The 11,213-nt window shown below is 42.2% G+C and overlaps 1 long non-coding RNA gene across 1 annotated transcript in view; it reads right to left on the reverse strand.

Moving 5' to 3' along the window:
• The window catches only part of LOC108291048, a 17,878-nt gene extending 7,458 nt beyond the window's left edge, over positions 1–10,420 (reverse strand). The window contains exon 1 of the long non-coding RNA XR_001819783.2: positions 10,266–10,420. This is a non-coding gene — a long non-coding RNA (uncharacterized LOC108291048). The remainder of the gene's footprint in view (positions 1–10,265) is intronic.
• Positions 10,421–11,213: the final 793 nt, after the last annotated feature.

The following is an 11,213-nucleotide window of genomic DNA, read 5'->3' on the forward strand; positions in this document are numbered from 1 at the left end:
AAGGCCGGGCGCCATGGCTCACGCCTGTAATCCAGCACTTTAGGAGGCTGAGGTGGGTGGATCACGAGGTCAGGAGTTCGAGAGCAGCCTGATCAACATGGTGAAACCCTGTGTCTACTAAAAATATAAAAAATTAGCTACGCGTGGTGGCACTCACCTGTAATCCCCGCTACTCCACAGGCTGAGTCAGGAGAATTGCTTCAACTCGGGGGGTGGAGGTTGCAGTGAGCCGAGATCTGGCCACTAAACTCTAGCCTAGGCGACAGAGCGAGACTCTGTCAAAAAAAAAAAAAAAAAAAAAAAAAAAAGAAAGAAAGAAAGAAATGGGCCAAGCATGATGGCTCATGCAGGTAATCTTAGCATTTAGGAGGCCAAGGCGGGAGGATTACTTAACTTCAGGAATTCAAGACCAGCCTGGATAACATAGAGAGACCCCATCTCTATTAAAAAATTTTTAAACTTAGGCCAATGTGACAGAGCGTGACCGTAATCCCAACTACTAGGGAGCTGAGGTGGGAAGATTGCTTGTATCTGGTATGTCGAGGCTGCAGTGAGCCACAATCTTGCCATTTGCACTTTAGCCTGGGTGACAAAATGAGAACGTGTCTCAAAAAAAAGAAGTTATACTAGGCTTATAAAATAATAATTATGAAATGATTTCTTTTCTTTGGAGATGGAGAGAAGAAGTGGTCAAGTTGTCATTTACCATGCCTTCACATTTTTGGTCTTAAATAACTGGGCTTTAGTATATATTAACATATAAGTTATGACTTGAAAATCCCATGTAAAAGCTGAATAGCATTGTTGTAACAGTAACATATGTCATTGTACTTCAGGATCATCCAGGGATGCAACGTTACCAACAAGGAGCTCGAAGCCAAGGTCGACTCTGGCACCCTGATGACAGCACCAAGTCTGGAGATTCAACACTAGAAAGAAAGCAGGAAAGTGGTATTAGCCATACAAAAGAAGAGGAGAGGCCGGGTGTGGTGGCTCACGCCTATAATCCCAGCACCTTGGGAGGCCAAGGCGAAAGGATCACCTGAGGTCAGGAGTTTGAGACCAGCCTGGCCAACATGGTGAAACCCTGTGTCTACTAAAAATACAAAATTTAGCTGGGAGTGATGGCAGGCACCGGTAGTCTCAGCTACTTGGGAAGCTAAGGCAGGAGAATTGCTTGAACTCAGGAGGCAGAGTTTCCAGTGAGCCATGATCTTGCCACTGCACTCCAGCCGAGGCAACAGAGCAAGGCTCTGTCTCCAAAAAAAAAGAGAGAGAGGAGAGAAGAGGAGTATACAGCAGAGGAGTAAGTTTTGCCTCAAAGCAGGAATCTGATCAGATGTCAGAATTGAAATTACAATCTCATTGTTTTTGTAATTTTTATAAATTTAAAGTGTCAGAAAAAGGTAATGGTGAAGACATGCATTGCAGTTTGCAGGGACTTCATTACGTGTGGCACGAGAGAAAAGTAAGAGCTGTTTCTAAAATCAAAAGCTGTTGTTGGTCCTGAATTGAATTTCTGAATTTCGGTGGAGCAGTCACTTGGAAGCCTTGTTCCCCTCTAGTTATACTGAATTGCTGATGATAACTGTTGACTTTGGGTAATGTAGAAGTCAAAAGCATGTCCTTATAGTACAAGTACAGGGAAGGATAGAACAAACTTTCATTGTTGCAAACATTTAAATAGTCATGTTACTTCTGTATCCAGTATCCTAAAGTATTGGGATTAGTTTTAGTTTTTTGTTAGCTTACATGAGCTTAGCATGAGGAATATTTGTAAACATCTCATTTTGTCTTCCTTCAGCATTTTTTCTATTAAGAGGTAAGATGTAGTCCTTGTTGAATTCTTGACAATCTAGTTTGTTTTATCTCAGGTCTCATGATCTGAGCGCATACCCTCTCCAGGAGGGAAACTGAACCAATGCCTGTTGTTGTTAGGTGGCAACTTTTAGTCTCAGCTTGTTTTGTTTTGATGTTGATAAATAGTAACAGCATCCAAGTATGTAGCTAAGTGTGGTGAGTCACTTTACTAAATAGCTGTGAGTTTTGAGAAATTAATTTTTTGATGCTGAACCTCTTAGAAGTATTGAGAGGAGATGAATGATATTGGTTTCTGCCTTCACTAGCATGCCTTTGTTTTGTCCAGGGAATAATCAGTTCATGGTTCTCTCCTGTATTGGGCCATTATTGCATTGCTAGCTATAAAGAAATACCTAAGACTGGGTAATTCATAAGAAAAGAGATGTAATTGGCTCCCAGATCTGCAGGCTATACAGGAAGTGTGGCACTGGTATCTGCTTGGTTTTTGGGANCTCAAAAAAAAAAAAAAAAAAAAGAAGTGAGCCAAGTGTGATGCCTCATGCAGGTAATCCTAGCATTTGGGAGGCCAAGGCAGGAGGATGGCTTAACTTCAGGAATTCAAGACCATCCTGGATAACATAGGGAGACCCCATCTTTATTAAAAATTTAAAAATGTATCCCAGTATGGTAGAGCGTGTCTGTAATCCCAGCTACTAGGGAGCTGAGGTGAGAGGATCGCTTGAGTCTGGAATTATTGAGGCTGCAGTGAGCCGTAATCTTGCCACTAGCACTTCAGCCTGGATGACACAATGAGACCATGTCTCCAAAAAAAAGGAAGTGATAGCAGGCTTATATAATAATGATTACGAAATGGTTGCTTTTCTTTGGAGATGGAGAGAGGAAGTGGTCAAGTTGTCATTTACCATGCCCTCAATGACTGGGCTTTAGTATATATTAATATATAAGTTATGACCTGAAAATCCCAAGTACAAGTTTGGTAGCATTGTTGTAACAGTAACATATTCTGTTGTACTTCAGGATCATCCAGGGACACAGCGTTCCCATCCAGGAGCTCGAAACCGAGGTCGACTCTGGCACCCCGATGACAAGTCTGAAGATTCAGCAGTAAAAAGAAAGCAGGAAAGTGGTATTACCCATAGAAAAGGAGAGGAAGGGTGTGATGGCTCATGCCTGTAATCACAGCACTTTGGGAGGCCGAGGTGGGTGGATCGCCTGAGGTCAGGAGTTTGAAACCAGCCTGGCCAACATGGTGAAACCCCGTCTCTACTAAAAATACAAAAGTTAGCCAGGCATGGTGGCAGGTGCCTGTAGTCCAGCTGCTTGGGAGACTGAAGCAGGAGAATTGCATGAACTCAGGAGGTGGAGGTTGCGGTGAGCCATGATTGTGCCACTGCACTCCAGCCTGGACAACAGAGTGAGACTCCATCTCCAAAAAATAAAAGAAAAAGAAAAGGAGAGGAGTACACAGTTGAGGAGTAAGTTTTGCGTCAAAGCAGGAATCCAGTCAGAGGTTCAGAATTGGAAGTATAATTTCATTTTTTTGCAATTTCTAAAATTCAACCTTAAAGTGTCAGAAAAAGCTGATAGCGAGGACGTACCTTACAATTTGCAGGGGGAAATGTCAAGTGAGGACTTCATCACATAAGACACTAGAGAAAAGTAAGAGCTGGTCCTAAAATCAAAAGCTGTTGTTCATTCTGAATTGAATTACTAAATTTTGGTAGAGCAGAGTTGCTTTGAAGCCTTGTTCCCCTCTAGTTATACTGAATTGGTGATGATAACTGTTGACTTTGGGTAATGTAGAAGTCAAAAGCATGTCCTTGTAGTACAAGTACAGGGAAGGATAGAACAAACTTTCATTGATGCAAACATTTAAATAGTCATGTTACTTCTGTATCCAGTATCCTAAAGTATTGGGATTAGTTTTAGTTTTTTGTTAGCTTACATGAGCTTAGCATGAGGAATATTTGTAAACATCTCATTTTGTCTTCCTTCAGCATTTTTTCTATTAAGAGGTAAGATGTAGTCCTTGTTGAATTCTTGACAATCTAGTTTGTTTTATCTCAGGTCTCATGATCTGAGCGCATACCCTCTCCAGGAGGGAAACTGAACCAATGCCTGTTGTTGTTAGGTGGCAACTTTTAGTCTCAGCTTGTTTTGTTTTGATGTTGATAAATAGTAACAGCATCCAAGTATGTAGCTAAGTGTGGTGAGTCACTTTACTAAATAGCTGTGAGTTTTGAGAAATTAATTTTTTGATGCTGAACCTCTTAGAAGTATTGAGAGGAGATGAATGATATTGGTTTCTGCCTTCACTAGCATGCCTTTGTTTTGTCCAGGGAATAATCAGTTCATGGTTCTCTCCTGTATTGGGCCATTATTGCATTGCTAGCTATAAAGAAATACCTAAGACTGGGTAATTCATAAGAAAAGAGATGTAATTGGCTCCCAGATCTGCAGGCTATACAGGAAGTGTGGCACTGGTATCTGCTTGGTTTTTGGGAAAGCCTCAGGGAGCTTTTACTCATGGCAGAAGGTGAAGCAGAGGCAGGCATCTCATATCACAGAGTGAGCAAGAGAGTGTGGGGAAGAGGTGCCACACTTCACAACAACCAGATCTGTAAGAACTCACTATGGTGAGGACAGCACCAAGCCATGAGGGATCCGCCCCATAACCCAAACACCCCACCAGGCCCCACCTCCAACACTAGGGATTACATTTCCATGAGATTTGGCTGGGGACAAGTATCCAAACCACATCAACTATTCTTGTCCCATAAGAACAAAATGTTTAGACAACATCCTTGAGCTTTTGCCTGATTTTCATTGATCCTGCCAGCCCTTCCTAACACGGCATCTGTTCACCTTTACTTACTAAATCACCACTGTATGTTTGCCCAGCTTTTAGAAACAGGTAGCCCAAGAGACAGGTACAAGAGCCACCAAAAATGATTGAAAGTGAATGATTCTCAACTGAGTGAGAGTCCTAAGGGAAGGGAAAATTTCAAGAAGGAGAATGGCTGACAATGTCCCATGCCACAGAGAGGTTAAGGAAGACAAGAAATGGAAGTGTTCAATGGATTTGGCAATTGTGATTTCATTAGTGAACTAATGAAGCTGATGACCTAAAAGAGACAGAAACCCTGTTACAGTGAGGGGTGAATGGCAGGTAGGAAGTGGATGTAAGGATTTGGAATTCATCTCTTTTTAGGTGGCCATTGAAGTCATGGCTATGAATTCTGTCACTTGAAGGGAAGAGAAAAAAGAAGAGAAGCAGACCTAGGGCCCTGCCTCGAAAAACTAACATTACACAGAGATAAGGAAATGTATCTACAAAGACAGAGAAGGAGTAGCCAGAGAGTAGGAGAAAAACCAGAGAACTCTGGGTTACTTAAGAGAAAAGTGTTTCAAGGAAGAGGCATCGTCAGCAGGGTTGGATGCCGCGGAATGGTCAAGTATGATACTTGACAAAGGCCATAGCATTCAGTGACTTACAAATCATTGATGACCTAGAATTATGGGGCAGGGAAGCCAGATTGGGTTGAGAAAGGAAACAACATATACAACTTTTTAGAGACGTACGAGGGAACTTCAAAAATCTGTGGATCCTTAGTTCTACTCTGAGGCCTCCTTCACATTCTCCTGAATGTATAAATGTATAATTGTCAGAGAGAATCATGGCTTACAATGAATTCCTGGATAGATTTTTTTTTTTTTTTTTTGAGAGGGAGTCTTGCTCTGTCGCCAAGACTGGAATGCAGTGGTGCCATCTCAGTTCACTGCAAACCTTTACCTCCCGAATTGAAGAAATTGTCCCGCTTCCACCTCCCAAGTAGCTGGGATTACATATACCTGGCACCACGCATGGCTAATTTTGAATTTTTAGTAGAGACAGGGTTTCACCATGTTGGCCAGGCTGGTATCCAACTCCTGACCTCAAGTGATGTGCACACCTAAACCTCCCAATGGGTTGGGAATACAGGTGTGAGCCACTCGGCCCAGCCTGGATTTTTTTCTTTTGAGGTAAGGTCTCTGTCTGTCACCACCGCTGGATTGCAACAGCACAATCACAGCTCACTGCATCCTTGACCTTCTGGGTTCAGTTGATCCTCCCACATCAGCCTCCTGAGTAGCTGGGAATATAGACATGGGCCACCATGCCCAGCTAAATTTTGCATTTTTTGTTGAAACAGGGTTTTGCCATGTTGCCCAGGCTGGTCTCAAACTCTTGGGCTCAAGCATTCTGCCCACCTTAGTCTCCCAAAGTGCTGGGATTATAGGTGTGAGCCACTGTGTCCAGCATTATGGATTTTTAAAAGAGCAGAGGCCAGGTACAGTGGCTCACTCCTGTAATCCTAACACTTTGGGAGGCTGAATCTAGTCGACTACCTGAGGTCAGGAGTTCAAAACCAGCCTGGCCAACATGGCAAATCCCCATCTCTACTAAAAAATAGAAAAAAAAAAATTAGCCATGTGTGGTGGTGCACACCTGTAGTACAAACTCCTCAGTAGACTCAGGCAGGAGAATCGCTTGAACACAGGAGGCAGAGGTTGCAGCGAGTGGAGATCACGTCACTGCACTCCAGCCTGGGTGACAGAGCTCTGTCTACAAAAAAAAAAAAAGAAATAAAAGATAAAAAATATTAACTTCTTATCATAAGATCCACCAAGATCAAGACACTTTGCTTACAACAAGTAAGCAAGGATACTAGCCATTTATTTATTTATTTTTGTCTCTTGCTCACAGCAATTAGATACTAGCCATTTTATCCATCCCCAAAGAATTGGAGGTTCTGGGAATTTATATCCGTACAATCTTTTTTACATTATTAACTGGAATAAAATGGTTCCCTTTACAGATTTTTTTATCATTAGGAAACCAAAAGAAGTTAGAAGGAGCTAAATCCCAACTGTAGGGTGGATGCATACTGGTTTCCCATTGAAACTCTCAAAATTTTCCCTGCTTGATGAGAGGCATGAGCAGAAGCTTAGAAGCTTTGCCATGGTAGAAAAGGATTCTCTGGTGAAGCTTTCCTGGGTATTTTTTCTTCTAAAGCTTTGACTTTTTCAAAACACTCTCATATTAAGCAGGTTTTATTATTCTTCAGCCCTCCAGAAAGTCAACAAGCAAAATTTCTTGAGTAGCTCCAAAAACTATTGCTATGACCTTTGCTCTTGGCCAGTCCACTTCACTTTGACTGGACCACTTCCACCTGTTCGGAGTCATCACTTTGATTGTGCTGTGTCTTTAGAGTCATACTCGGAAAGCCGCGTTTCACCTCCTGTTACACTTTCCCGATAGATGCTTCATGATCTATTGGTTGGTGCAAAAATAATTGTGGTTTTTGACATTCCTTTCAATGGCAAAAATCGCAATTAATTTTGCGGTAAGCAATAGATCCCACTTATTTAAAATTTCCATTGAAAGCTCTGTTCTTGTCTGCAGCTGATCTGGTTTTGACACCCATCAACTGGAAAGTTTGCTCAGCTTTTAATTTTTCAGTCAGAATTGTGTAAGCTGAACCAATTGCGATGTCTGTGGTGTTGGCTGTTGTTTTTTGCTGTTAATTGTTAGTCCTTCCAAATTAGGGCACAAAGAAGATTAATTTTTTTCCTCACAAATTGATGTAGATAACCTATTGCTGCAGGCTTCATCTTCAGCATTGTCTTGTCCTTTCTTACAAGTTAACTATTTGTAAACTGCTGATTTCTTTAGGTGCATTGTCCCCATAAACTTTTCATAAAGCATCAGTGATTTTACCATTCTTCCTCCCAAGCTTCCCCCTAAATGTGATGTTTGTTGTTGTTGCTTCAATTTTAGCAGAATTCATTTTGCTCTGATTGGAGCTCTTTTCAAACTGATTACCTCTCCTTTTTAATGCCTCAAACTAGATCCTGTGGAGACATTTTATAACGCGTTAGTACCCAGTTTATTCTGGTGCAAAAATATTTTGTTTTTCAGATGAAGTCTCACTCTGTCACCCAGGCTGGAGTGCTGTGATGTCATCTCAGCTCACTGCAACCTCACCTCCTGAGTTGAAGTGATTCTCCTGCCTCAGCCTCCCGAATAGCTGGGATTACAAGTGTGCACCACCACGACTGGCTAATTTTTGTATTTTTTCATAGAGATGAGGTTTCACCATATTGGCCAGGCTGGTCTCAAACTCCTGACCTTAAGTGATCTACCCATCTCAGCCTCCCAAAGTGCTGGGATTACAGGTGTGAGTCATCACGCCCAGTCCTCAAAAAGATTTTGCAATCCATGCATAGTTTCTTAATACAGTAATACACATTTCCCACAGACTTTTTGAAGACTTCTCATATGGCTGTTTATATGGTTGGGCTCTGTGTCCCCACCCAAATCTCACCTTGAATTGTAATCCTCATGTATCAAAGGAGGAACTTGGTGGGAGGTGATTGGATTAGGAGGGCGGTTTCTCTCATGCTGTTCTCCTGATAGTAAGTCACAGCAGATCTGATGGTCTTAAAAGTGGCAGTTTTTCCTATGCTTGCAATTAACCTCTCACCTGTTGCCATGTAAGACATGCCAGCTTCACATTCTGCCATAATTGTAAATTTCCTGAGGCCTCCTGAACCATTTGAAACTGTGAGTCAATTAAACCTCTTCTCTTTAGATATTACCCAGTCTCGGGTATTTCTATCAGTGTGAAAACGGACTAATACAGCTGTGAAAGAAATGGAGATACATATGTTAATAGTGTTAATGAAGCATTATTTTAAATATGAAAAAAGTAAGTTTAGAAGCCAAAAGGAAATCTCTAGAAGGATGACTACCTAAAAGAAATAACTAATAGTGTAGGCTTCCTGCAAAGGCAGGTGAAAATGGAACCCAGGGTAGAGGTCAGAGGAGTCGGCCTTAGGAGAAGCAATGCTCATGAACCACCAAGCGTGAGCTGATACTGCTTGCCTCTTTGTCTAGCCTGTTGCCAGCCATCTCAAGGCTGTCTTCATGTCAGCATCTCCCTCTTTTGTTCTACTTGCCTTGCCTGTCCAGCTCTGGGTAAACTGCACTTCCCCACCCCACCCTCTTAAATTTCTTACACTGGCTCATTCATTTAGCAAACATGTACCAATCACTGACTGTGTGTCTGGCCCTGGAGGTCAGGGATTCAAATAAGTCCTTGTGCCTGTGGAACTCATGTTTCAGTGTTGGCAAGAGACAAGTAGCAATAATCAGATCATGACGCACAATGTCGGAAGGGTCGTAGTAGCACGGGGTGGTGTGGGAGCCTCCTGCCCCTAAGCTGCAAGTGTTGCTGGAGAAAATCCCTCAACCAGATCAACTGGCAAAACCACAGGAGCGCCCTCCCTCCTGCTAAGCAACTTTTAAAACCCATCTTGAATTGGTATCCTTTCCCAGCGCCACCTTTCTTCTACTTTGCCCCCTTTCTCTCGTTTCTTATGTTGCAGGCAAGGGGTGTGAGGACCACTTCCTCATAAAGCATCATTTCATACCCTTAATAACTATAGACCAAGCACAGTGGCTTATGCCTATAAGCCCAGCACTTTGAGAGGCTGAGGCAAGCAGATCACTTGAGGTCAGCAGTTGGAGACGAGCCAGGTCTACATGGCAAAACCCTGTCTCAGCATTTCGGAGGCCAAGGCAGGAGGATCACTTAACTTCAGGAGTTCAAGACCAGCCTGGATAACATAGGGAGACCCCATCTCTACTAAAAATTTTAGAACTTAGCCCAGTGTGAGAGAGTACCTGCAATCCCAGCTACGAGGGAGCTGAGGTGGGATGATTGCTTGAGTCTGGAATGTCAAGGCTGCAGTGAGCTGTGATCGTGCCACTTTTACTTCATCCTGGGTAACACCATGAGACCATGTCTCCAGACAAAAAAGAAATTGACCAGACTTATAAAATAATAATTGTGAAATGATTGCTTTTCTTTGGAGATGGAGAGAAGCAGTGGGCATGCTGTCATTTACCATACCCTCGCTTTGGTTTTAAATGACTTGGGTTTAGTATATATTAATACATAACTTAGGACTCAGAAAGTCCTATGTAAATGCTGAGCAGCATTGTAGTAACAGTAACATATTTTGTTGCACTTCAGGATCCTCCGGGAATGCAGGTTAACCATCCAGGAGCTCGAAGCCGAGGTCGACGCTGGCGCCCTGATGGCAGCACCAAGCCTGGAGATTCAGCAGTAGAAAGAAAGCAGGAAAGTGATATTAACCAAAGAAAAGAAGGAGGAAGAGAGTGATAAGTCCGGATGGCCTTAGGTGTCCTGACTGTCTAGGTAGCCAAAGAGCACACTTAAGCAATCCAGAAGTGCCTTCAGGGCAAAGAATAGAGAGAAAGGGGAGTCGCTGTACTGGTGGGGTACACTGCAGAGGAGTAAGTTTTGCGTCAAAGCAGGAATTGGATTGGTGGTTCAGAATTGGAAGTACAATTTCATTGTTTTTGTAATTTCCACAAATTAATTTTAAAGTGTCAGAAAAAGGCGAAGGCGAGGACATGCATTGCAATTTACAGGGGGGAATATCAAGTGAGGACTTCATCACGTGTGACACAAGAGAAAAGTAAGAGCTGGTTCTAAATCAAAAGCTGTTGTTTGTCCTGAATTGGATTTTCTTTTCTGTATGTTTTTTCTTTTTTTTTTTTTGAGACAGGGTCTCACTCTGTTGGCCAGGCTGGAGTGCAGTGGCGCAATGCAGACTGTTCACTGCAACCTCCACCTCCTGGGTTCAAGTGATTCTCCTGCCTCAGCCTCCCGAGTTGCTGGGATTACAGACATTTTTAGTAGAGATGGGGTTTCACCATGTTGGCCATGCTGGTCTTGAACTTCTGACCTCAGGTGATCCTCCCACCTCGGCCTTCCAAAGCGCTGGGATTACAGGCATGAGCCATTGTGCCTGTTTGTTCCAATCTAGTTCTATTTCATTGTTGATGTTAACTGTTGACTTTGTGTAGTGTAGAAGCAACAAGCATGTCCTTGTAGTACAAGTACAGGGAAGGATAGAACAACAAACTTTTGTTGATGCAAAAATTTAAATAGTCATGTTATTTCTGCATCTAAAGTTTTAGGATTAGTTTTAGTTTTTTGTTTGCTTACATGAGCTTAGCATGAAGCATATTTTGAAACATCTCGTTTTGTCTTCAGCTTTTTTTTCTATTAATAGGTAAAAATGTAGTATTTGTTTGACTGTTGACAATCCCATGTGTGTTTGATCTTAGGTCCCATGATGTGAGTGCATACCCTTTCCAGGAAGGAAACTGCACCATTCCTGTTAAACGGCAACTTTTTGTCTCAGCTTGTATTGATGAAATAAACAGTAACAGCATTCAAGTATGAAGCTAAGTGTGTTTATTAACTTCACTAAGTAGCTGTGATTTTTGAGAAATTTTTTTTTTTTTTTTTTTT

This window comes from Cebus imitator, unplaced genomic scaffold (genome assembly GCF_001604975.1).
Source record: "Cebus imitator isolate Cc_AM_T3 unplaced genomic scaffold, Cebus_imitator-1.0 Scaffold445, whole genome shotgun sequence".
Classification (NCBI taxonomy): Eukaryota; Metazoa; Chordata; class Mammalia; order Primates; family Cebidae; genus Cebus; species Cebus imitator.